Consider the following 27,737-nt stretch of genomic DNA (forward strand, 5'->3'; position numbering starts at 1 on the left):
AGGGAATAAGAGGTTTAGGAAAGCTGGCCTGGAAGGATCCCAACACAGAAGGCAGTGGATTAATGCCAGAGAGGCATCAGGAAGGAGCAAGGGGAGACAGTGAGCAGCATGGTGCAGGGACAGACAAAAGGAAAGGCTGCCATCTGTAGCAGGTCTCTCTTGAAGACCACATAGTGCCAAGTCTTCATCTAACCTTGCCCTGAGAGGTCTCCATGTGTGCCAGGCGGGCAAGACTGGGGTAGAAAGTCATTCAAGAGGATGATGAGCTAGGTGTGGGTGGTGGAAGCCAGATCGGCTACCATTTTCTGCAAGCAAGTGGAGCTGGGATCAGTGGCCACAGGGAAGAAGGAAAGTTGTCTTGCTGTCCACTCACATTGTACTACTTTTGTCAACTGAAAGTTCCTGCCTGTAATGGGTCTTTGCTAAACTAGCAATATCCTGCTGGTTCCCACAGGAGTGTGCAGCAGGTGCTGAGCATTGAAAACCAAGTTTGTGCAGGTGGCAGGAAGAAGAGGACTTTGTAAATAGAGAGGAACTTGTCCCTGGTTCAGTGTTTTGTACATTTGAGTCGGGCATCCCATAATTCCCTACCCCATCCAAGTTATCAACCCCTAATAAAACATCAAAAACAGGATAAGGACTGTTTTTTTACATTGGAATGTATAAAGGAAATGCTATGTGACTGGCTGTGCTGCAGTGGGGACACGGGACATTAGCGACGCCTATGGGGGTAGTGTTACAATTATATCAGGGAATGCAATTAGCCTCTCTGCCGAAAGGAAAAGTATAGTGGGTTTCTCCCACTCAGCATCTGCAAAACTCATCCTCCACTCCACAATTAACACCCCACCTTTACCTGGTTGGTGGAAACCTCCTTCAATAATAGAACAGGATCTTAATTACACCCTACGATGGGAGGTAATGGACAGAAACACTGTAACCCTATAAACGGCCACTAGCGATAATCGCATGCAAGATCCGGCAGGCTGGTTGTACCCAAAATGTGTCACCTACTTGTTAGTAGTGAACTCTACTTAAAGGCTACATCACTCTCCTTATGTGAAACGGCTGGCCTTAAGGTATCAAATTTACAAAAGTATTCCGGTATTGGTCTTCACATTGATCCCTAGGTCCCTGTAGAGATGCTTGAATCCTAAGGGCAAGCTGTACAAGTTCACATTAAATTGACGATGAAAAAAAAAAAAAAGTGTAAATGTATCATGGATTGTTCCTAAGTTTTGAAAACAAATGGCAAACGTATGGGCCATAGGTCCATATTTAAGCCTAAAGATTAATTTTGAGGCCAAGGCCAATTAAATCTTTGGATGTGCGGACGACAGGGAACTTAAAGTGGAGGTTCACCCTATAAAAAATTTCTAACACTGCATCCAGGGCTCAAGTCCTGTGGGAACGGAGTTCCTGCACTTTTTTCACAGCAGGAACTCCGTTCCCTTTGCAGGACTAGAGCAGCCGAGCCGCCCGTACCAATCCTTCACTAAGCGGCGATGCCCAGCTCGAGTCACTGTCAGGGGCAGGGGAACCTTAGTAATCCTTTATGTTTCTGGCCGCTTCCTGTATATGAATTCATCCTCGATGCCGCAATGTCTCCTGGGAGCTTTGTCATTGTTCCCAGGAGACATTGCGGAGGTCTGCCGCAAGTTATCGTGGGATTTAGAAAGAACTTGCTTACCGATGAAACCATATACCGGAAGCGGCCAGTTTTTTGGTGGGGGAGTGGATCTTGGGTGGGAGTTCCCACACTCTCTGACCTTTGTTTTTTTTTCCCCGTAGATATCGTTTAGCCGTGGAATTCACCGCGGCTTCCGGGTAGGGAATCCCGCGGGAGTGGGCGTTCCTATTGACATGCCAATCAATTGGCATGCTAAACGACGGCGCACACAGCGCTTCACGACTTCCCGAAGGAAGCTCGGGTCGGCTCGGCTCTATTCGGCACCTGCACACCGGCGCCGAATAGAGCCGACCTGCTTTTGGGAAGTCGTGACGCGCTGTGTGCGCCGTCATTTAGCATGCCAATTGATTGGCATGTCAATAGGAACGCCCACTCCCGCGGGATTCCCTACCCGGAAGCCGCGGTGAATTCCACGGCTAAACGATATCTACGGGAAAAAAAAATAAAGGTCAGTGACATTTTATATGCAGCACGGTGCTGGATGCAGTGTTAGAAATTTTTTATAGGGTGAACCTCCACTTTAATCTGTTGCCTTTTTCTGAATCCGTGTTGCCTTTGTGGTTTGGTAATGAACTTGAGGGGGGGGGGGGGACAGGAATGCTTTTGATTTTGTAATATAAACTGAAGTTGTCCTTACAATTTACCATTTGTTCTTTTGTACAAACGATTGGTTGTTTCTACAGAAATGTCATAAACATGTCAAGGAAATATATTTTCGAGACAGAAACTGTGTTGAAGAAATTGTTCATTCTGCGTTGTTTGCCTGTTGGCAATAATTAAATGCCTCTTATCTCCAAGATAGGAAGCGAGTTTAATGCAATTTATTTTATGGTGTTATCTGCTTTGCCAAGACCTTGCAATAGCTGAAAATGCTTCATGAACGGCCTTCTGATTGCATTATTGATTTGCACATGACCCGTGTTAATCTACATCTCAGTTAAATACAGGCTATGCCTCATTCTGCACAATGCGCGTTCTATAAACAATTTAAAAAGTACACAGAACATTTATTGCCATTATGCAAGCTTAAAAAGGGAAATTATCATCTCATCTGAGAAATGACTGATTTGGGGTTATTATTTTCATGCCTGCCTTATAGTTTATTTTTAATAATTTTGACAATCAAGCTTGTGCTATAACACTATATGGTAACATTATATTAGACACATTTTAAGGTGCTTCTTGATAGCCAAATGCCAGGCCAACACACGATTAAAATCCATGTACAGGATCTGCTTTACCTTGACAAATGAATTATTTCTGCCCATGCAGTCCTGAAATTCTACTCATCCCCACCACACAGCATTGCCAACATGGCAACCTGATTTTTTTTCTAGTGAATACAGTTTGGTCACCTGTCTGTCCCCGGCCTATAACTGGACAACTGGACCCATCGGCATCACAAATGAATTATTTCTGCCAATGCAGTCCTGAAATTCTACTCACCCCTACCAGACAGCATAGCAGTGACGGCCACTCCATAAGGGGCGCAGGTGCGCTGCTCCCCCATTCATGCATCTGGCCCCCTAATCTACTGTATATGCAGAACGCATGGATTCCAAAGTGTTTTTTTTTTCATGCGATTAGAGCCTGAGGCTCTAATGGGCTTCAAAAAAGGTTGGGCTTGGGGCACAGAGCACTGTGCCCCGAGTACACCCACTTGTGTGACAATAGTGAATATTCACTATTGTCTCCCTCATTCTTCTCCCTGCCAATCAGGAAGCTCCTATTGGCCAGGGACTCACAGGACACTTCCTGTTCCTGTGCGGCCGGGAAGAGAATGTCTCTGTGTGCTTGCCTGCCTCCATAAAAAAGAAAGACATCATTCTCATGGCACATTGACAGTGATCAACGCCGCCCGTGTACCGTGGCAGTGATAACCAGCCACCACTGCAGCATAGCCAACATGGCAACCTGATTTTTATTTTTTTGGTAAATACAGTTAGATCACCTGTCTGTCCCCAGGCTATAACCTATAGCCTATGAAGTCATCTCACTGCTCTATATTCCTATCAGCAGATATTACAAGGAGCACCAGACTGAATTCTAGTCTTAAAGGGTCACTAAAGGAAAAACATTGTTTTGCTGAATTGACTGTTTACAGGGTATAGAGACATAATAGTTAACTGATTCCTTTTAAAAATTATTAAAAATAGATAAAAAAAACAATCATAATGTACCTACAGTTTAGTTTAGTTTTTGCTGTTGTTTCCTGGTTCTCTGATGTACAGAGCCAGAAAGCCAATAGAGGGCAGCGATGCTTTGTCTAAAAAAGTTTCATTTTACAAACAGTAATCACACCTCCTTGATTAGTCACCACAGTGAGAAATCTCCCAGTACTGTGGTGATCAGGAAACAGACAACCAGGAAGTGTCCAGAACAGAGAGGAATTACACCAACATCAAAGCAAAAACGAACAATGAGGACATGAAACCAGGACTGCAGTAAGGTAAAGGAAGCCATTTAGCTAAAAAAAATGTCCTTTAGTGACCCTTTAACTTTCCTGTCCTACAAGGAGTATAAAAACAGAAAGTGCCAATTATTAATAGTGTCTAGAGCTGCACCAATCATTCACCAGAATACCAGATATCAATTATACAGTTGTGTTCAAAATAATAGCAGATCAATCGCTGTTTTTGGTATAAATTGTATTTCTACATGGCAAATAATTTACTAGTAGGTGTAGTAGAGTAATAGAAAACCAACAGTCCTAACATGCATGCTGCCGATTCTGTGCAATTAAATCATTAATTGAAAATGGTGTGTTCAAAATAAATAGTGTGGAGTTCAATTAGTGAGGTCATCCAGTCTGAAAAAAAAAGATTCCAAACAGGTAGCCCTTATTTAAGGACAAAGGCAGAAAATGTTGTACATGCTGAGTATAGTGCGTTTCAGACATTGTTCAGAAGAATGGCGTACTTTGATTAAAAGGTGGATTGGAGAGGGGAAAAAAACATATAAAAGAAGTGCAAAAACTGATAGGCTGCTCAGCTAAAATTATCTCAAATGCTTTAAAATGGCAACCAAAACCAGAAAGACGTGGAAGAAAAAAGGGAAAACTAACATTCGAGATCAAACAATAGCCAAAATGGCAAAGACTCAGCCAATGATCAGTTCCAGGGTGATGAAAGAAGGTGTAAAAATTACCTGTGAGTACTGTAACAATTGGAAGATTCCTATGTAAAGCCAAGCTATTGGCAAAAGCCCCATTGTTGAAAAAACAGCGTGCTGAAGAGAATACAATTCGCCAAAGAACACATTGGCTGGCCTAAAGAGAAATGACGCAACATTTTCTGGACTGATGAAAGCAAGATAGTTGTTCTTGAAAAGGGTCCTGAAGGAACTTCGTCAAGTAATGGCCGGACCATTGTTCCTAGCTTTTAGGAGCAACCTACTGACTGGAATGGGACCAGCAGATTAGAGAAAAGTAATGTAACACGAATATTTAAAAAAGAGCCAAGATACATCCCTGGAAATTACAGACCAGTTAGCTTAACATCAATAGTATGCAGGCTCTTGGAGGGGATGATAAGGGACTATATACAACATTTTAGTAATGAAAACGGTATCATTAATATTAATCAGCATGGATTCATGAAGAATAGTTCTTGCCAAACCAACCTACTAACAGCTCAATCTCAGTAATTGCGGATGATACTACGCCAAGTAGGGCAATAATTTATCTGCAGGGATGTGGAAACCTCGCAAGAAGATCTGAACAAATAATTGTGCTGGGCAACTACATGGCAAATAAGGGTTAATGTAGAAAAATGTAAATTATACATTAGGAGGGCAAAAATATGAATGCAGTCTACTCTCTAGATGGAGAACCTCTGGTGGAATCTGGGACGTCCTAGTAGATGACAGGCTCAAAAATGGCATGCAACGCCAAGCTGCTGCAAGCAAAGCCAACAGAATATTAGCATGCATTAAAAAGGGGACCAACTCCAGAGATAAAACGATAATTCTCCCACTCTACAAAACTCTGGTCCGGCTGCACCTGGAGTATGCCATCCAGTTCTGGGCACCAGTCCTCAGGAAGGATATGCTGGAACTGGAGAGAGTCCAGAGAAGGGCAACAAAGCTAATAAAAAGGGACTGGAGGACCTTAGTTATGAGGAAAGATTATGAGCACTGAATGTATTCTCTCTGGATAAGAGAAGCTTAAGATGGGATAGGATGTACAAATAACGTACTAGTGACCCCACAATAGGGATTAAACTTTTCCGCAAAATGGAATAAAAAAAAAAAAAAAAAAAGAGAAGACACGTGGCCGCTTATTAAAATTAGAAGAAAAGAGGTTTAACCTTAAACTACGTAGAGGGTTCTTTACTGCGAGAGCAGTAAGGATGTGGAATTCTCTTCCACAGGCAGTGGTTTCAGCAGTGAGCATCGATAATTTCAAAAACCTATTAGATAAGCACCTGAATAACCACAACATACAGGGATATACCAACTAATACTGACATGAAAGCACACACACAGGTTGGGCTTGATGGACTTGTGTCTTTTTTCAAGCCTCACTATGTACAGTAACTATGTAACAGGACGAGAAGTAAAGGTAAATCTCCTTAAAGGAGCCCTGGATAGCAATAGTAATCCAAGTGTTTGTTGTTCTAATCCTTCCCCATGCTACCCAAAACCGAGAAAAATATTTTGGCTAGACATAGGCTTTAAAGTACGATAACATACTGTATATGAAAACCCAATTGCTAAAATCTCATACAAGTTTTAGTATGTTAAATATAATTTCAAGCAAAACTAAAGTAATTTTCATAATTTTTTTACACTGGTCTACCTTTGTCTCCCAGTGCTACTAATATGTGGGATTCTGGATTTGGGGTTTTCATGCGCTGTAAGCCATAATCATCATAATTATGACAAATAGCGGCTTGAACTATCTTGCATGTAATGAGTCCATCTCATATATTCGTTTAACCTTTTAAGTTGCATTAGTGAAATAAATTAACTTTTGCACAATATTCAAAATTTTTCGAGTATCACATATATATATATATATATATATATATAACAAGGTTTAGGGGGAATGATATTCAATCAGCTGGTGCAAATAAATGCAGATAGGTAGGATAACGACTAAAATGCACAATATATAGATATATATACACACATATATACACACACACATATATATATATATATATATACACACACACACACACATATATATATATATATATCGTTTAGGAAAAATCATAAAAAAAAACATGCAGGGGAATGATATTCAATCCAATTGAGATAAAATATCAAGCACAGTCACAATATAGCAATAGGTGATGATTTCACAGGGGTGAGAGGTCAAACGAATAACACAACAGAATGATAAATCCACAACAAATTTAAGTATCAAGAGAGTGATTATAATGAGATAAGTCCACATGTATGAACAATCAATGTATAATCACAATGGGATCTTAGAAGAAAAAGAAAAACGTTGGGACTTTAAATGAGGCTGTGACCGTGTAAGGTCAGTTCCCTCCATCCCTATCTAATTGACACAAACAGGAGGACTAAGGGTCGGGACTTTGAATGAAGCAGGCAAGCAGTAGCAGTGTGCCAACATGAATCAGAAAAACCCAAAGGGGTTTCGCTGGTGGGAGCTCCACCTCAGCTTTGGGATTTTCCGATACATGTTGGCACACTGCTACTGCATAGATACAGACCATGTAAGTACTGTTGAGAGTGGTTTTGGGGGGGTTTATACTAGGAAATATTACCTTTAATCATCACATTTTAATATCCTTCCCGTGACAGGGTCAGACCTTGCAGATATTCTGGTTATTACTATACTACAGCATTCAATTTCCATGTGCATGCTACTGAAGAGTGTATGAATCCACAAAATGCATAGAGCTACTATATGCCGTGTTATTATGCCAACTGTATGTTTTATCTATTTAGTGATAATTTGTAATATGTGATTTTTATTATTAAGTGGTAAATTGTAATTGCTGTATGGTCATCCACCGAATGAATTATATTGGTTTTCTATGTTTGCCCATAACTACCCTCATGCAACTTATCAGTGATTTCCAATAAATGTAAACTACTTACACTTGCCTGCTTCATTCAAAGTCCCAACCCTTAGTCCTTAGTTTGTGACAACAAGATCTTAGGTGAGATATCAAAACGTTGCAGGTGATGATAGTCAAATATTCATTGCCCCAGTGGAAGTCCGCTTGGACAAAAAACGTTGGGTTTAAACACTTGCTGAATCTCTACTTACTGCGCATTTTTCATTTTTCATGTCATCACTTTTTTTAGCGCACACATCTGCCATTACGTCAGTACTTTTTTTTTTTTTTAAGAATAAACCCTATTTTTTTGATTTATGCCATGTTGAGGCTTTTCTTTCTTTTTTTTATCTTTATAAAAATCGTCCTCACCATTGCCTGGAGAGTGGCGAATGATACCAGGAGATATTGCTGACATTCTTATTTTCCACACATGCTGATCTCCAAAAAAGGGCTGGATTGAGTCTTCATAGAAGTCTTCCGGGGAGATTGCCATTTGCAACCCATGCTTGCATTCATGCTCTACGATTCACCGCCACTGGCGTGTGGATCCACAACTCAGGGTAAGAGTACCAAATCCTCTTTTCCCCTAGACGGTGAAAGCACAATCCCGGGTGTCGCTGAATTCCTTTGAATGTCTGACTATCATCACCTGCAACATTTTGATATCTCACTTAATGTCCCATTGCGATTATACATAGATATTTTATACATGTGGACTTATTATCTCATTATAATCACTCTTTTCATACTTACAGTTTTGTGGACTGATCATTCTGCTATATTGTGTTATTTGTTTGACCTCTCACCCCTGTCGACTCATCACCTATTGTGCTTGATATTTAATCTCAAGTAGATTGAATATCATTCCCCTGTGTGTTTTAGGATTCTCCTAAACATTAATATATATATATATATATATATATATATATATATATATATATATATATATATATATATATATATATATATATATATATATATATATATATATATATAGATTATTGGTTTACTCCATATTTTGGAAAGAAAGACACATTAATTGCACAGCTGTGTCTTGGGTTTTTTAAGTCTGACCTGACATCACTCAGGGCCCAACCCTACAGAAAGGAAGTCTGTCCTGGGAGTCAGGTGGACTCCCAATCTCTCTGAGAGAAGTCAGAGGCTGTATGCATGTCTGCAGGAGGCAGATGTCCTTAATGATTGAGCAGCAAGACGCTGATAGGTGTGTGCTTAACTCTAAGAAACGGTTTGTTCTGAGGAACAGAATTTAGGCCTAGGCTAAAGGCCTGAAACAGCCGGATAGCAAGTATGACAGCCAGGAGGCTAAACTGTTGATTTGGCAAGATACAGGAATGGTGGAACCGCCTGCGAGGGCTGCTATTGTATTTGTGAACTTTTGTGCTTTTAAATAAAAGTGGGCTACCAGGCCCTTAAAAACTCAGTTCTGGATTCTGGATTGGCGTACTCACTGGAAAACGCATCCATCGCTGGAGACTAAGAACCCCAATCTTAATATATATATATATATATATATATATATATATATATACACACACATACATATACATACACACACACACACACACACACACACATATACATTTTAGTAATTATCCTACCTATCTGCATGTATTTGCACCAGCAGATTTAATATTATTCCTCTGCATGTTTTAGGTTTCCCGTAAACACTGATAGGTGGCGCAGTAATCTATTCACATACTTACCACATCCACTTCTGTGGGATACAAAAGTGTAGAGTTACTAAAACTGGAGAGTGCAAAATCTGGTGCAGCTGTGCATGGTAACCAAACAGCTTCTACTCCCCCCCCCCCCCCCCCCCCAAAAAGAAAAATGCAGAACTGTGCTAGACTTTCCACTATGCAGTTTTAAATCAGCCCCACAGTCTTATTTCACCATCAGGAAATCTGCCCTGAGAAATGTCATGCAATGGGGTGCACGTAGAAAACATGTTGTGCAAACAGGCAACAGCATATCAGTAGCACTGAGATGCAAAAAAGGGATAAAGAAAAAAAAAAAGAAATTTGTTTAAAAAAAAAAAAAAAAGGCAGTTGGTTAAGATACTCGATACTTGGTGAACTAAAATGTCAGGGTTTATATCTACTTTACTTATTAAATGTAGTTCTTTAAATGATACATTGCTGCAGAATTAGTTAGTGCTCCAAAATCTAAATCCAACAATAATTGCAAATGCTGGAGTGACTGGCTACATTAAAATATTAACAATTTTATAGATATATTGTGTAATTTTAACTGCTTAGAACCACCTCTTTCAACCAGGGGTTCTATGGAACCCTAAGGTTTCTCCAGAGGTCACCAATAATTCCTTGAGCTGTGGCTGATTGACCTTACATTTGATGGTGCCTGCATAGTTCCAGGTCTGAAGCCAATTGGCAGAACGAGCAGCATGATCCCAATAGTCTTTCAGCTGTTTGTTAAGATGGCATTCTGACTACCGCTGTTAGGCCCCGTACACGCGGTTGGTTTGGTCCGATGAGAATGAACCGAAGTTCATTTTCATCGGACCAAACCGACCGTGTGTATAGTCCATCGGTCCGTTTTCCTTTGGTCCAAAATTTTAAAACATGCTTCAAAACCGAACCAATGGACCGCTGCCCCATCGGACCAAACCGATGGTTAGTACAGAAAAGCATCGGTTCAAAACCCGCGCATGCTCAGAATCAACTCGACGCATGCTTGGAAGCATTGAACTTCGTTTTTTTCAGCACGTCGTGTGTTTTACGTCACCGTGTTCTGACCCGATCGGATTTTGAACTGATGGTGTGTACACACATCAGACCATCAGGCCACTTCAGCGGTGAACCGATGAAAACGGTCCGTCGGACCATTCTCATCGGTTTTGTCCGACCGTGTGTACGGGGCCTAAGGGTGGCAATTCTTCCCTTTGACCTCTTTTTAAGTAATTGTAGCAGAGGTTCTCCAAGACCTCAAAATAATCTTTAAGGTTCCTTTGGAGTAAAAAGGTTGAGAAAGGTTGACTTAGAAGAACAGTGTTTCTATTGTGTCTTAAGTTGCATTTTATTAAAAGTTAATATTTAGTAAAAGTTAGTTGTAAAAAAGCAGTCCGCTTCAGAACATGCTGAAAAGTTTGGCCTTTGCATTTATTCAAAGCATTAAACTCTTGCTTGTCTTCAAACTGTGATACCGATGACTCATGCTCCCGTTAATAAAAAAAACAGAGTCAGATCTCTCTTTACACTTGTAAATCCTCAGCTTTGTCTCAGAAATTTGAGTAATACTAATGAAAAATAAAAACCTCCCTAAATCTTCCTTTATACCAAGCACTGATTAACTTGGCGTCAGATTCTCTTAATAAATCTGATGGCAGTTGTGTGTCTTATGGGATTCCATGTAGCCAGAAGACACTTAAAGTAATTTAGCACAAGGCTGCTTTTTGGCTCCTGAGATTAAACGGCATGGTGTCTTAGCACACGGCGTATGCATACTTTAATGATGTATTGCTGTGCTGCTAAAAGTAAAGCTACTTGTTCTTTATAGGTACAGCATAGCCAAAAGACAACCTTATACATTATGGTAAGAAGTGCGAGGGAGTTGCAGACTAAACTTTAAATATCAAGGAAAAAGTTGAGGCAGTACATGAAAATACATATTTTTAATAATTTAAATATAAAATATTTCTTATGAATATTTAATATTTACAACTTGCAGTCAACGTGACATGAGATATTTAAAGCAGATGTTTTGCAGACAGCTGAATGGATCAGAGAAGAGACACACCCCCCATCCCCTCTCCCAGTAGAGGCAGGGTTGTAAGTTATACATAAGCAGACAAAAAGTGTTTTCCAATCGAATATTCTTTATGAAAAGTTTTTGCTTTTAAGTTTACAAGTAGGCCCCCGAAAACACAGGCAAAAGTACAAAAATAAATAAAATATAAGAAGTAAAACTGTGTAAAAATCTAAAAGAAACATATACGTTGTCTGCTTAAACCCATTCAATCCACAGTATGGTACCAATATGCGTAGGAGACATTTCTAAAATAAGTAAGTGCGAAGCGAGGAAGACATATCCCCTAAACCTGTTGTGGGGCCATACCATTTCATACAGAAAAATAATTGCTTTTTATCACATTAATAGTTAGAGACTTATACATATAACACAGAACAGAACCGCATCCCTGATGTAAAGCGCTGCGCCCCTGATGTAAAGCGCTGCGCAAACTGTTGGCGCTATATAAATCCTGTATAATTAATAAGCCCTGGGAGCAAGCTTAAGATGTCTACAATATGTAAAGTAATAAAGAATGTCTCTATATCACAGAGTCCGGCTCACTATTATCCAATAGGAACCAATATACGACTACGTGTGACAACCTTTGGCCTTAGTACATTTTAGGTTGAATATACCCAATACAGTATGTGGCTTTTAATTATGCATCAGTATAATGAAGGTGAGGGAAAGCATCAACTGGGTATGCATAGATACACCTGATAGTCTTAGGCCCCGTACACACGACCGAGTTTCTCGGCAGAATTCAGCCAGAAACTCGGTCGGAGCAGGATTCTGGCGAGAAACTCGGTCGTGTGTACACTTTTCAGCGAGGAACCCGTCGAGGAACTCGTCGGGCCGAAAAGAGAACATGTTCTCTATTTCCTTGTTGTTCAATGAGGAAAGTCGGCCCGCCGAGCTCCTCGGTGGCTTCCACATTGAACTCGATGAGGAACTCGATGTGTTTGGCACGTCGAGTTTCTCGGTCGTGTGTACGGGGCCTCAGTCTATCTCCAATGAGTTGCAAGGGGGCCAGGCCTGGGGTGTCTAGCCAATTTCTGCAATATTTTTTAAAAATTTGGCAGGGAATTCCATGTGCTGATTAACCAGGTGTTCTCATTTACCCCCTTTACCCATAAAGAATGAGTTAAGGGAGCTGGAGAGATCAATGTTTGGGTTATAACCTTGAGTGTAATAAATAAGAATACAAATGCTTTAAGTATATGAGGATCATAAAGTTCTTCATCCAGCCAGCCCAGTATGCATTTCTTGGAGTCATGTGAAAGGTTGATAAAGAACAGTATATTAATGGTCAAAAGAAGAGGAATCTCCTACTCCAGGTGTGTGCAATACCTTGATTAGAACCAAGTAGGAGTGCTAGCCCTGGCCCGCGTCTGTAAAAACTTAAGAAAAATAAGAAATGGCTGCACATCTCAAGTTTCCAAAGGTGTATTTTATAGCAGACAGTCAAAAAACACCAGGTGTTACAGTAGTTACGTAGACACGTTTCACACATCTGACCTGTGCGTAATCATCACTGATTAAGCACAGATTAGATGTGTGAAACTCGTATACCTTGGTGTATTTTGACCGTCTGCTATAAAAGGCACTTTTGGAAACTTTGGATGTGCAGCCATTTCTTCTTTTTCTCAAGTATATTAAATGGGGTCTAGAATTGTACTCCAGTATCTAACAAGTTTAGGACACTTCCACATAATGTGAAACAGGGTACCTGTGAGGACAGGGGGGAGTCTCTTCTATGCCAACTAAATCACTTATGCAGGGTGTGATAGGATCAGTGTATAATAAAGAGTTGGGTAAGAAAGGGATACATGCAATACATTGATAATATCAATCCACTCAGCATCGGTTAGGGTGTTCGATATACTCTTGCAAATATGTCCTGCATTTTAGAATTAAAGGGTGGGCCGATTTATGTATCAGAAATCTCTTGGAGCACACAGATATTGTTTAAGAATGGAGGAGGTAGAGAACCTCTGGGGAGTCTGCCTAGCCTGTGTCTAAATAACATGGAAAAGTTTTTTTTTTTTTATTATATTTACAACTTCTATTAGTTTCAATAATTCAGAATAAGTAAAGCTTTAAAAAAATGTGAGCGTTAGTAGTGTAAACATATTGAAAGTGGATTTGTTTATGCATTGTAAATTTGATGACATTCACATTATTAGTTTATATTTAATAAACAAATCATTTTAATAAAAGTTTGTTGGCATACAAAAAAAATTAAAAAATACCAAAAATTTGATATGATCTTCCCACTGACCCTTGCACAGTCCTATCTGAACACCACATGTGTGTAATCATTGGATCAGAAGACTGGAGCACCATACCATACCAGCTGCTAAATGGGACCAAGCTTTGTTTGATATATAAATGGATATATAGAGTCCCTATAAGCCTTTTTTTTTAAGCCAGTCCTGATGAAGGGGGGAAAGTTTAGGCCATGATATGCTTAGGCTATTGTGTACATTAAATGTTTGGAATAAAAAAATAAAATAAAATCTGGATTTCAATATTTGTGGGGCTCAAATCTTCAAATCCAACAAATACATCTACATCCCAAGGTTTCCGTGGGAATCCCTTGGTGTACAGAAGCAGCCTGCATATCCGCCAGATGCTACACTAAGACATCATCAGTATAGTTTTGACAAAACCAATCACATACAGCAAGTAACATATTCCTAAGGTTAATTTACTACTTTGATTGCGTAACCGTCATTCTTGCTGCTTGTATGGCAATTTTTTGGTTCCCGGTCTTCACAATACTAGACTTTTTTTTAGCTTTTGGTTACCTATCCTGAGATAAACATGGAGGTTGCCATTTCCAACTTCTCATTCTGCAAATGCAATTGGCTTGGCTATCATGTTGGCCTTCTGGTGTTAGTACTTTAAGTAACTAACCAAGATCGAGCATGAAGATCTGGAATTCAGAATTTACTCTAACTCTCCAGATGTGCAAATGTTTTCCCAGGGAGAGTGAAGTGCTGAAACATAACAACTAGGCAAAAATAATTTTAGTAGCAGGTCACCAATGGCAACTTCCATATTTAGGCATGGTTTTATGAAGCCTGCTCCTTCCTAGCTTTTTGCCATCCCAGTGGCCAATGAGACAAGCTATCACTTTTACTTGCCCATGTGATGTATGTGGTAGGAAGGGTTAGGTTAAAAAGCAGCCATTTAGGCTGAGAGATTAAACTCATGCTCCAAGTCACTCTATAAACATACAGCCCAGCAGAACTTGACAAAGCATATCCTAGCTAGATCTGCAAGTATCACACTATACAAGCTGTAACAAATAATTTATTATATGGGCAGCACAAATTTTAGGGCCGCTTATGTATATGGAAAGTTGCTAACTACAAATGCAGTGTGCTCGCCCCCGACTCCTGTGCGCGTGCCCGGGGGGGGGGGGGGGGGGAGAAATACAATGTATGAACAGCGATCAGTCATTTCCCCTAGTGAGTCCACCCCCCCTACATTTAGAACACACCCAGGGAACATACTAACGCCTTCCCTGCCAGTGATATTTTTTTAGTAATCCAATGCATTTTTATAGCACTGATCGCTATAAAAATGCCAATGGTCCCAAAAATGTGTCAGAAGTGTCCGCCATAATGTCGCAGTACCGAAAAATAAATAAATAAAAAAAATCGCTCATCACCGCCATTACTAGTAAAAAATATTAATAAAAATGCCATAAAACTATCCCCTATTTTGTAAACGCTATAACTTTTGCGCAAACCAATTAAACGCTTATTGCGATTTTTTTTACGAAAAATATGTAGAAGAATACGTATCGGCCTAAACGGAGGACAATTTTATTTTTTTATATATTTTTGGGGGATATTTATTATAGCAAAATGTAAAAAATATATTTTTGTTTATAGCGCAAAAACTAAAAACCGCAGAGGTAATCAAATACCACCAAAAGAAAGCTCTATTTGTGGGGGAAAAAAAGACTCACATTTTGTTTGGGAGCCACGTCGCACGACCGTGCAATTGTCAGTTAAAGTGACGCAGTGCCGAATCGCAAAAAGTGCTCTGGTCTTTGACCAGCAATATGGTCCGGGGGTTAAGTGGTTAAAATTAACATTTCAATATAGGGCATCTGTAAGGCGTTTTGAAAATTGTGCCATTACAGAACACATTATAAGGCAATCCACAAAACCAACCAAAACCAAAAGATGTGTATGTTCACCCTTTAGTCAACAGGAATACAACTCTCTCCCTAATGTATGGTATGGTATATATATATATATATATATACACACACATACATACATACATACACACACACACACATATATACATACACACACACACACACACATACATATATACTGTAAGATTGGGGGATCATACTCCAACGGTAGATGCATTTTTTCAGTGAGACGCCAATCCGGAGCCGAGTTTTAAGGGCCTGGTAGCCCACTTTTATTTAAAAGAAAAGTTCAAAGTTCACAAGAAACAAAAGCAGCCCTCGCAGGGGGGTTTCATCATTTCTGTATCTTGCAAAGAAAATCAACAGTCGCACACAGCGACTTATCTGCACACAGCATTTGATTCGCACACAGCGACTTGTCCTCTTGACACACACGGCTTCTAATTTGCACACAGCGTCTAGCTTACATCTTTCTGCTCCAACAGTCATCACCTCTGCCTCCTGCAGAGATGCATCCACTCTGTCTTCTCTCACAGAGTTTTTGGGAGTCACCTGACTCCTTAGCACAGACCTCCTGTCTGTGGGGTGTGGCCCTGAATGCTGTTTAGATCAGCCTTCAAAAGCCCAAACCACAGCTGGCCAATTAACTTGTGTTTGTCTCTCCCAAAATATGGCAAAAACCCGCCATCATTCAGGTAAGACAGACCCAAACCACCACAATACATACATTATATATATATATATATATATATATATATATATATATATATACACACACATACACATATATACACACACACTGGGCCAGATTCACAGCCGAGATACGACGGAGTATCTCAGATACTCCGTCGTATCTCAGAGTATCTATGCGACTGATTTATAGAATCAGTTACGCATAGATATCCCTTAGATCCGACAGGTGTAATTGTTTTACACTGTCGGATCTTAGGATGCAATACCGCGGCCGCTGCTGGGGGGAGTTCACGTCGTAAACCAGCGTCGGGTATGCAAATTAGTAGTTACGACGATCCACAACGGTTTTTCACGTTTGCTACGTCGCTGCTAGTCTAGTTTCACGCCGCAAAGTTAGTCGTCGTTTTAGGTGCCCTAACTTTACACAGCACACGTATGTGCTGTATAAAGTATGGCCGTCGTTCCCACGTCGAAATTTAAAAATGTTTCCTTCTTGCGTAAGACGTCCGGGAATACGGAAGTACGCTACGCACGTCGCAATTCGAATTTTTTTTATTTAGAAACGGAGCATGAGCAGTAGGTCCGGCACGGGAGCGCGCCCAATTTAAATGGCACACGCCCCTTTGAATTACGCGGGCTTACGCCGGAGGCCGCCAACGTAATTTTTAACGCAAGTGCTTGGTCAATCAGGCACTTGCGATGAAAAATTGCGGCGGTGTAACGTATCTACGATACGTTAAGCCGCCGCAGTTCTATGTGAATCTGGTCCTTTGTGAGGGGGTTAGCCCATCAACGGGTGTGTGTGACCCCCTGGATGGGTTAGGCACACAAAAATATAATATGCCTAATGGGAATAAAAGCAGCAATTAAACATTGTTCCAATTCCTCTCCACTCTATCCAAAACAAAATGCCTTTAGCTATACTTTAAATCATAATAAACAGTCTGTGTAGAGTCTGATCCGTGGACCTTCTGTGTGGCTCACTTCTTTTCATAGATATTTTTCTTAAGTCACCAATCTATTGTGCTACTTGGTGATTTTCTGGCTGTATCTATCTATTTTACTTATACATCTAATACTTTACATGTTTATGGTACCTGCGATATCAGACCAGTAAAGATTGAAAAGAAATTAAGAACCTTGATTGCGCTCATGCCAGAACCTCTGCAGACATCTCTCTGCTTAGTACTGCAACGTTTTTACATTTATTTACCTTTTAGTGAAGTCATTTTTAGGTTCCTCTCCTCCTCCACCTCGGAATGCCTGAAATCGGTTCTGCTTTTGTTCGCAGTCTGCTGAAAACATTATTACCACATAATGGTCTATTACCCCGATGACCTGCTGTGTCCAGGAGTGGAGGAGAAGCTCTCCTGAGTGTAATGGAGTAAAAAAGAGACGGTAATGAATGAATGAAGCTGCTGGAGAGCGAAGTCTACAAAGTCAAGTCAATGTCACAGAAGACCAGTTGTGGAGGAAGCAAAATTGAAAGAGATGCAACTTGTTTAGCATTGTAAAAAGGTAAGAAAACTAGTGTAGCAGTAGGTTCTCAATTTTCGGGCCTATGAAAACAGAGTGTGAATTCTCGTTATTGCCAATTGCATATCTATACATTTTTCTCTATTTTTATCTACCATCCATCCATCAACCAACTATCTGTGTACTGTTCTATCATTTTGTCCCATGTGTCTTTCCATTTCATATCCATCTCTCTGCCTGTTACCTGAATACCTGTGTGTCTATTAATTTAATTGTCTACCAATTGGTTTTATGTGTCCAATCTTTGTTATCTTCATTCATTGTATCTTTCTATTTTATAGCTACAGTATCTGTCTGCCTATTATCTGTCCACCTATGTGTCTATTCATTTATTATGTATCTACCAATTGGTTTAAATGTGTCTAATCTCTTTTTTATCTTAATTCTTTGGAAATGAAAATAGTAACACCTCAGGCTCCCCCATGTTTCAGAAAAACACATCCGTGAACAATTTCCTGCTTTTACAGATGGACATAATTTCAGGATCAAAAGAAGTGATCAGAATAAAGAGCTGTAGACAAAGTGAAGAGACTGCCCAGGCTGAGTGCTCACGTAGGGTTTCATTTGCCATGATGGGATAAAAGTGGTAGGCAGGTATGAGAATATAATTGGAGAAATTACTTTTTTTGTGACACGTAGACCTGAAAAGGTATTCATGTTATTTGAAAGGTGACAGCTCCTCAACTTCAAAGTCTTCCTTTATGACTGCAGTAGATCTTAAGATAGCAATCAGCAAATATCCACTTGAAAGGACCATTCCAGTAAGCACAGAAAAGTGTGTGTGTTAGATGGGATCCAGCAATATTGGACTACACAAATGTTTTGCTTAACTTTTTGGTTTCAGAAGAATGATTTTATGGTAGTAACTATTTTTCTAACCACTTTCTTATAGCAAACTTTTCTATCAAAATTAATTTACAAAACTGGAAAGCGGATTATAGGCATAAGTATTAGATACAGTACATTTATAAGATACAGCATCTATTACAGAAACCTACTATATTAAAGTCAAGACTGGAAAGGAAATTAACCATACGTGTCATGATCATGTAGGCCATTTGGTAAACTATACAAGACTGTCAACATTTTAATAATACAGTGTCAAAGGGAAGCCACATGTTTAACATGTATATCTTCTAGACATGTGCACACTGAAATATTTTGATTCGGAATTTCGTTTTCGTCCGAAAAATACATTTTTTTTAGTTACTCCCGAAATTCGTTTTTAGTTATTTTGTTTTTAGTTAAAAATTGCATTCGTCCGAAAATCCTAATTAATTGGTAGAATCTGTCATTGAAAGCTTATAGTGTCTATCGAATGTTTAAAGAAGATTCGACGGAGCAGCTAAACCCCGCAATCGTACATTTCCTGTCAAATATTCCGCCTACAAGCTAGCTATAGTAGAATTCTAATGTTGCATGACTACTAATAATATTTATTTATTAATTATTATTACTAGTCAACCAACATTAGAAATTGTCTAGAGGCTATGGGCGGAGCATTTTACCGGAAATAAACAATTTCCGCGTCGTACAATTTAGCTGCTCCGTCAAATCTTCTTAGAACTTTCGACAGACACCATAAGGCGTCAATGACAGATTCAACGTTTGTATGTTTTTCGCTGCTTTGTCGAATCTTCGTTGTTCATGTTGAATTGTCTACCCCAACAGTCAGCCGACATTCACATTTATTTCTCCAAGTGCAAACTTCTAGCTATTTTACTGCTCCTCCTCTTTGGTTACAATCAGCCAATAACATTCATTATCATCATCATCATCATTTTTATTTTACTTTCCCCACCCAATTCCAGCAGCGATATTTTCACTCTATGTCAAATCTTTTCTCTCTATGTAGAATGATCTCGGACTAATAGAGTTAAGGTTAGGCACATTCGACCGCAGGTTCGATAGACACAGATTGTTATTACCAGTAAGGATGAGCTCCGGCGTGTTCGCACACTCCATGTGCAGAGCCCGCCAGGAAGTCGGCACCGCGCTGCGCTAATCACAGGCAGGGAGACATTATCTCGATGCTCGGCTGCAGAGTTTGGGAAATGTCTCCCTGACTGTGATTAGCGCAGTGCAGTGCCGACTTCCTGGCGGGCTCTGCACATGGACTGTGCGAACACTCTGGAACTCATCCTTAATTACCAGCGTCATGGCGAAACTCCTATCTATATCGAACTGTTGTCGCAACGAAAACGAAAATAAAAGCATTTGTTTATGTTGGATCTTTCGGTTTTCAGACTCTGCGCTTTCGTTATCGTTTCGTTTGTTTAAACGATAACGAAAAAACCTGAAATTCGGACGAAAATGCATTCAGATTAAAACGAATGCACATGTCTAATATCTTCATAGTGCAAGTTATTTAGATATTGCGTGGATGCCAGCCAATGCATCTAGACCTCAAAAACTCAAATTACACGTAAAGTTCTCACCGTGAATCTGAGACAAAAACGTGTGCATTTCAATCTTCAAAATTCTGTAAAAAGTATAAATATCCATAACTTTCATTCCATGCAGTGCACAACCAGAAAACAATCCGCAAAAGCCTGGTTGAGCAAAAAGATGTTAGTCTTTGAATGTGCCAGCAGTTTTGTAAAAATGGGAGAATGTTATTTGGGTCTTTTACAGTGGTGCTGGTTCCAGTTATGAGTGTTTGAAGTTTTAAAAATTAAAATCCTTCCTGTGCTAATTGGGCAACATGCAACAGCTAGCCTACTCTGTCTGATTGGATAGTCTGAGTGGGTGGCATTAATCTCTAAAAAGGGATAAAAATGGAGACATGCAATCAAATAATTGTCATATCCAAGGGATCCCATCTATGCTAGAGAGTATCATCCAACCATAGGATCAAGAGAAATACATTTTTTGAAAAATGTTGTTATTTTATTTTAGAAAGAAGGAACACTGACAGCAGAAAGACCACATAGTGCATAGTTTCTTTTTTTCATCAACTTATTTGCCCAACTATAGGTCTACGTTTGTCTCAAGCATGTTTGAAGCCATTTACTGTTGACCATCTCACTACCTCTGCTGGAAGTTTATTCCAAGCATCAACTACCCCTTCAGTAAAAGAATACTTTCTAGGATTTGTCTTGCACTTTCCTCCAGTCAGTTTGTGGTCATGTCCCCGTGTTCTTGAGTTTAGTTTCATATTAAAAATGCTGCCCTCCTGAACCTTATTCATCCCCTTGATGTATTTAAAGGTTTCAATCATGCGTTTGCCCTCCCATTCCCTTCTTTCCTCAAGACTGTACATATTAGGTTCCTATAATCACTCTCAATATGTTTTATCCCCCAGACCCGTCACCATTTTATGCTTCTTTGACTATACGTCTTACTTTGGAACTGTCTCTACACTGCTTGCTCAATGATACTAAATATTAAAATAAATGGGTTGATTTTTCTTTGCTTAAAGCGGAGTTCCGCTGAAAAAATAAAATATTAAAAGCCAGCAGCTACAAAGACTTTTAATATTCGGACACTTACCTGTCTTGGAGTCCAGCGCCGTCCGCAGCAGAGGACGAGCGAACGCTCGTCACTCTGCTGCCCCGCCATGCTCGGTGAGGGAACCAAGAGCTAAAAGCACTCCGGCTTCACTGCCCGGTTCCATACGGCGCATTCGCGAGTCGCGCTACACCTGCCGATTGCCTCCCGCTGCGTACTGGGAGCCGAGTGTTCCCAGAACACAACGGGGGGACGGGACGGGAGGCGGCGTCATGCCCGAGACTGTGTGGCCGGAAGTGGGTGCAAATACCTGTCTTTAGATGTCTTTATTATACAAATAAAATCCAAAAAAAACAACCAAAGCGATGCAGTCAAAATGAAGTGAACAGCAGGAAAAAGGTGGCCGACATGTTTCACATCATGTGATGCTTACTCGTAGCACCATTGATCAGTGGGAAGTGATCACACAAGGATTCTAGCTTGTAGGACAGCTTAGGAATTCTCAGAAGTGTGCAAGATTCACCTAGCTGCTACACAACTAATAGGAGTACACCCGATTTAAAACTAAAAAAAAATTAGCATTGGTCTGTGTGTTCAGCCAGTTTTATTTTGGTAGCGTCTCCCTCTAGTGGTAGCTGGTGTTAAGAGAACGTGAGTGGGCGTTCGCACTATCTCTATAAGCTGTGTTGCCTGCCTGGTTTACCCAACCTATACCTGCTAGCGTGAGTAGTCTGTGTGGCCTGCAAAAGCCTGAGTGTTTGTCTGCCTGAGTGTAGAGTATGCTGAATAAGGGTATCGGAACAAAGGTTTCTGCCTGTAAGTTGTGATTGTGTGTGGTTGCACATGGCTATTGGTGTGTGCATGTTTTAATCCCTACATGTGTCTTGATTGGGGAACTTTGGGTTCTCATGATAATTTGGCAGAATGATGGTCAATTTCTGAGGATGCATAACAGGCAGCATAACCTTGCGTATTGCCGGCCTGACTAATGCCTGTACCTTCAATACCCCAATGAGGGGATACAATTTTTAAAAGTTAAATCGTGTACAGCAGTTTTCTGCCATAATCTCTAGATTAGCATTCCCCTGCAAAATATGTTTCATGTTGAGGAAAGGTTAATACACGTCCTCCCCTTTGTGCAGTTGGTTGCTGCCATTTCCAGTTGTCCCTGACAGTTCCAGTTCCCAGTGATGATTGAAAGCCAAATCAGAGTTGTTACCAGTCATGCGAACATGATGTCAGCTATGTCAGAGATCGGATGCAGGCTGGAGGATAATTGACAAAATAAGCCTGCAATGGCATATACAGAGCCATCTATTTAATAATGTAACTGTCAGATACAATTTCATTATTAATTAAAAGGCAACAGAAATAATTTTTTACATTTTTATGCATTTGTTGGACCATGAATAAAAGCAGTATACCAAATTTAGACCTTAAATTTCATTATAAATATAAAATAATTTAGGTATTTAAATAAGTAATCAAGTTATTTTGAAAAAAAAAAAAAGGTAACAGTGACTACCTATGACAGTGTGGATTCTGTAGAGGTAAAATCACTAACTATTACATTTCATGGATTCAAGTAGAACTAAAAAGGCAAAACTTTTATTTTTACATTTTGGATAGAGTACAGTAAGTGAAGGTTACAACCTGTCCGTTTTTTTTCCCCCCTCTAGGGAGATTTTCCTTCACTTCCTATCGCATAGCCAAAACAGTAATGCCACATACAGACAATCGGACATTCCGACAACAAAACCGTAGATTTTTTTCCGACTGATGTTGGCTCAAACTTGTCTTGCATACACACGGTTGCACAAAATGTTGTCGGAAATTCCTAACGCCAAGAACGCGGTCACGTACGACGGCACTATTAAAGGGAAGTTCAAAACCAGTCGTGTTAGTAGAAGTTTGGTGAGAGACGATTCGCGCTTTTCAACCTTGTGCTTTTCAGTCCGTCACAGCTTGACGAATGTGCCATTTCCATTACGGGCGCTAGTTTTACCAGACCCATCGCTTCCGTCTCGTACTTGAGTCAGCGCATGCATGGAATTTTGTGCGTCGGAATTGTCTACACACACTTGGAATTTCCAAGAACGGATTTTGTTGTCGGAAAATTTGAGAACCAGGTCTCAAATTTTTGCCGTCAGAAATTCTGACAGAAAATGTCGGATGGAGCCGACTCTGCACGGTCGGAATTTCCGACAACAAACTCTCATCGAACATTTGTTGTCGGAAATTCCCATTGTGTGTACACGGCATAAGTGAGAGAAAATCCCTCCGAAGTGAGGAAATCCCTTGTTGTTACCAGAACTAGTGTCCCCATTGGAAGATTTCCCCTCTATTACCGTTTTGGGGACAACCTAATATTTTCTCTCACATTAAGACCCCTTTCACACGGGAGCGTTTTTACAGCGTTTTAGCTTTAAAAATAGCTCATAAATTGATTGGACACGGCTGATCACGTGGTAAAGAGTCTCCAATAGAGATTCTTTACCTAGATCGGTGTTGTGGGGTGTCAGACTGACACCCTGCAACAACGATCGCCGCGATGCGCGCCCCCGGGGGCACGCAGCGGCTCAATATCCTGAAGACGTCATGACGTCCAGTCAGGGTATTAAAACCACTTTGCCAACGTAATTTTGCTATATGGCGGGCGGCCACAAGAAACAAGACTGTAGGCTGAGAAACTAAACACCAGAGCCTAAAGGTGCTCCTATCCCTAAGGACCATACGGACAAGGCAATATAGCTAAATGAATAGTGTGTTTTATTTAGCTTTATTACAAAAAAAAATACCTATAAGGCTGAGTTTACACCAGTCAGGTGCGAATTCCACCTCCGTTTTCCCTGCAAAGAGAAAAATCTGTTGTTCAGCGTTTCAGGTCAGTTTTTGATCAGGACAGGATTTAATACTGTTTAAAACTGAATGACATGTGCGGTTCAGAAGCGTTCCCGTAGAAGATAATGGGCCTAAATTCGCACCTGAGCCGGACTGCACTGTCTAGAAAACGCATACGTTTTTTGGGCAATGCGAAGTGTGAATGCACCACAGATATGTGAACCAGCCTCTTTCAAATAAACATTTTAAAATGTCAATAACCCAGCCTTAATGTTTTAGGACCAGCATACGCCACTAAAACAGTCCATTTCTGCATGCACAGTTTTGATGTTTTTGATGCATTTTCAATGTGTAGTGGGCAGCCATTTTATTTGCTGACCCCGCTTTAAAATTTAGAGGTTAGGTCAGAGGATTAGTTACCTCTAAACCCATTTTGTTTTCAAATTTGGACCTCTGTTCCAGCCGTGGCTGTACTTCAGGTGACCACTATTGTTGTCTGGGGTGTCAGTTCCACCCCAGGCCAAGGGTGGCAGCAGTCAGATCCAGGTGTGTTGGGTATTCTTTCTCAGAGGCCAGTCAGTGGGGGTTGATCACCTCGCTGTGCATGCCGAGGAGGGGTATTTAAGGGACAGACGTCACGGGTTCTGGGTCGTCGTCCACCCTCAGCAGTCGTCCCACCACCCCTATGTGTGGTGCTCCTGGCCGGAGGTGCGTGTTCAGAGTTTCCTGGCTCTGGGACCACGTTGGTCTGGAGTCGTGTCTTGCTGAGCAGGCCCAGTATCCAGACTGGGTTAGCATTGACAAAGCGGTCCTTCGCTATCCATCCTAGAAGGAGGAAGCCGCCGAATGAAGTACCTGTCTGGAGAGCACCCAGCACGAGGTTGGTACACTCAGGGGAGGCCTGAACTTCATTAAAGGACACATTACTACTGAAAGGCTGAGCAGTGATCGCCCGTCAGTTTCCCCATTTCACAATTTACTACTTTGAGAGGAGGTCCAGATGCTTAATCCCAAAGTGAGAGGATTCTGGACCGAATGCATCGCCACCTATGGGAAGGTCAGTGGCAGAGACTGTACCAAGGTTTCGTGTGACATCCTGGCTGCTAGGACTAGAGAGAGAGGCCTATCCAGGGGCACACTACCCACTCTGGCTGGAGTGGCGACAAAAGTATATGTGTCAGGAGAGTTTAGTAGACCAGTACTGTGTGCCTACACAGAGGAGACCAAGACTGTATGCAGTGGAATAAAGGTGTTTATTTACAAATAAGTGAACAAAACATGTGGGACAACCAGTGCACAATAAACAGCAAACAGTATGTACAATCAAAGGGAGATACCGTATCCATAAACAAAGCCAGGCCGAGGTCATACACAGGGGAAGTCAGCAGATGGGTGAGGATGGGAACACAGCGGATCAGGGAGCGGATGGATGGACGGGCTGCGAGGTAGGAATCCAAGGGAAGCAGGAATCAGGAAGGAAAGTCCAGGCAGGGATAAGGATCAGGATACAGGGAGGAAAGTCCAGGCAGGGATCAGGATCAAGGATCAGAATCAGGGTCCAAAAATCAGGGTCAGGATACAGGCTCAGGATCAAGGTAAATAGACAGATACCAGGGCGAGGACTGATTGCACACGCCGGGTATATATATATGCTTGCTAATTACGTTCATGTAATACCTGAACGCAGGAAGGGCTGTGTGCTCCACACTGCCAAGAATCCCCCACTGGTGGACGCCAGTACTGCAGCCCAAGGATAACATAGCACCACCAGGGAAGAACTCCCCCGACAGTCCAAGACTGTCGGGGGAGACACCTGGTGGTGGGCCACAGTACTGCACGCCAAATACCAGGCAGTAACACCAGCAGGGGGAACCTTCCCTGACAGTACCCCCCCCCCCCAAAGGAGAGGCCTTCGGACGCTCCAATTAGATGTTGCTGGGGGAAGTCCGTGGTGTCAAGCTGGGCAGCAGATAAAGTCACAACAAGTTGGGCCGGAGGGAAGTCCATGACCTTTAACAGGGCAGAGTGCAGCTCAAGCTGGGCAGTGGGTACAGAAATCTTAGGCTGGGCAAAAAGTACATCAAGCTGGGCAGCAGGCTCCGGGTCGTCGGGCTGGGCAGCTGGTACAGAAACGGGCTGGGCAGCTGGCACGAAAAGCTGGGCAGCTGGCACGACAAGCTGGGCAGTTGGCACGACAAGCTGGGCAGTTGGCACTGGAACAACAAGCTGGGCAGTTGGCACTGGAACAACAAGCTGGGCAGTTGGCACTGGAACAACAAGCTGGGCAGTTGGCACTGGAACAACAAGCTGGGCAGTTGGCACTGGAACAACAAGCTGGGCAGTTGGCACTGGAACAACAAGCTGGGCAGTTGGCACTGGAACAACAAGCTGGGCAGTTGGCACTGGAACAACAAGCTGGGCAGTTGGCACTGGAACAAGCTGGGCAGTTGGCACTGGAACAAGCTGGGCAGTTGGCACTGGAACAAGCTGGGCAGTTGGCACTGGAACAACGAGCTGGGCAGTTGGCACTGGAACAACGAGCTGGGCAGTTGGCACTGGAACAACGAGCTGGGCAGTTGGCACTGGAACAACGAGCTGGGCAGTTGGCACTGGAACAACGAGCTGGGCAGTTGGCACTGGAACAACGAGCTGGGCAGTTGGCACTGGAACAACGAGCTGGGCAGTTAGCACTGGAACAAAGAGCTGGGCAGTTGGCACTGGAACAGCAGGCTGACAAACTGGCACAAGAACTTCAGGCTGGCAAACTGGCACAAGAACTTCAGGCTGGCAAACTGGCACAAGAACTTCAGGCTGGCAAACTGGCACAAGAACTTCAGGCTGGCAAACTGGCACAAGAACTTCAGGCTGGCAAACTGGCACAAGAACTTCAGGCTGGCAAACTGGCACAAGAACTTCAGGCTGGCAAACTGGCACAAGAACTTCAGGCAGAGGGACTGGCCGGGTAGCAGGTAGAGGTTTGGCAGAATCAGGCTGGTTATCAGGTTCAGCTGGCTTGCAAGCAGACTGGAGCAGGTTGGTTGGTGTGGAGACAGGTTGGGTTACTGGCAGGATCATCTTGGTTGGGAAAAACTTTCGTTTTTTCTTGGGCTTACCCACAGAAGCTCTGTAGGTAAGGGGTGCAGCGGACTAGAAAGGAGGATTGGGATATGGCAGAGAAGAGGGAACAGTAGCTGGAGGAAGTTTTTTGTGGGTTTGTAGGCAGCTGACAAGAGACAGGTGGGTTGTATGCAGGATAGGTACAGGGAGCAGAGACTGGGTATTGGTATCTGGTGGGAAGCAGTGTATACTGAGCTGCAACTGGGGTTGCTATTGGTGATGGATGGATAGATTCTTGGAAAGGCAGGTGATTAATGGCAGGGCTGGAATGTAGTGGTTTGGCTGAAATCAGGAGATCTGACCATGCCTGCAGCACAGGTTGAACAAAAGCAGATTCACACACACCCTGTTTAATCAGAGACTGCACTGAACTAATGCACTCAGACAACTTCTGCTGTGAACAAGAGGAATAATGTTCATC

Source organism: Rana temporaria, chromosome 10 (assembly GCF_905171775.1).
Source record: "Rana temporaria chromosome 10, aRanTem1.1, whole genome shotgun sequence".
Lineage (NCBI taxonomy): Eukaryota > Metazoa > Chordata > Amphibia > Anura > Ranidae > Rana > Rana temporaria.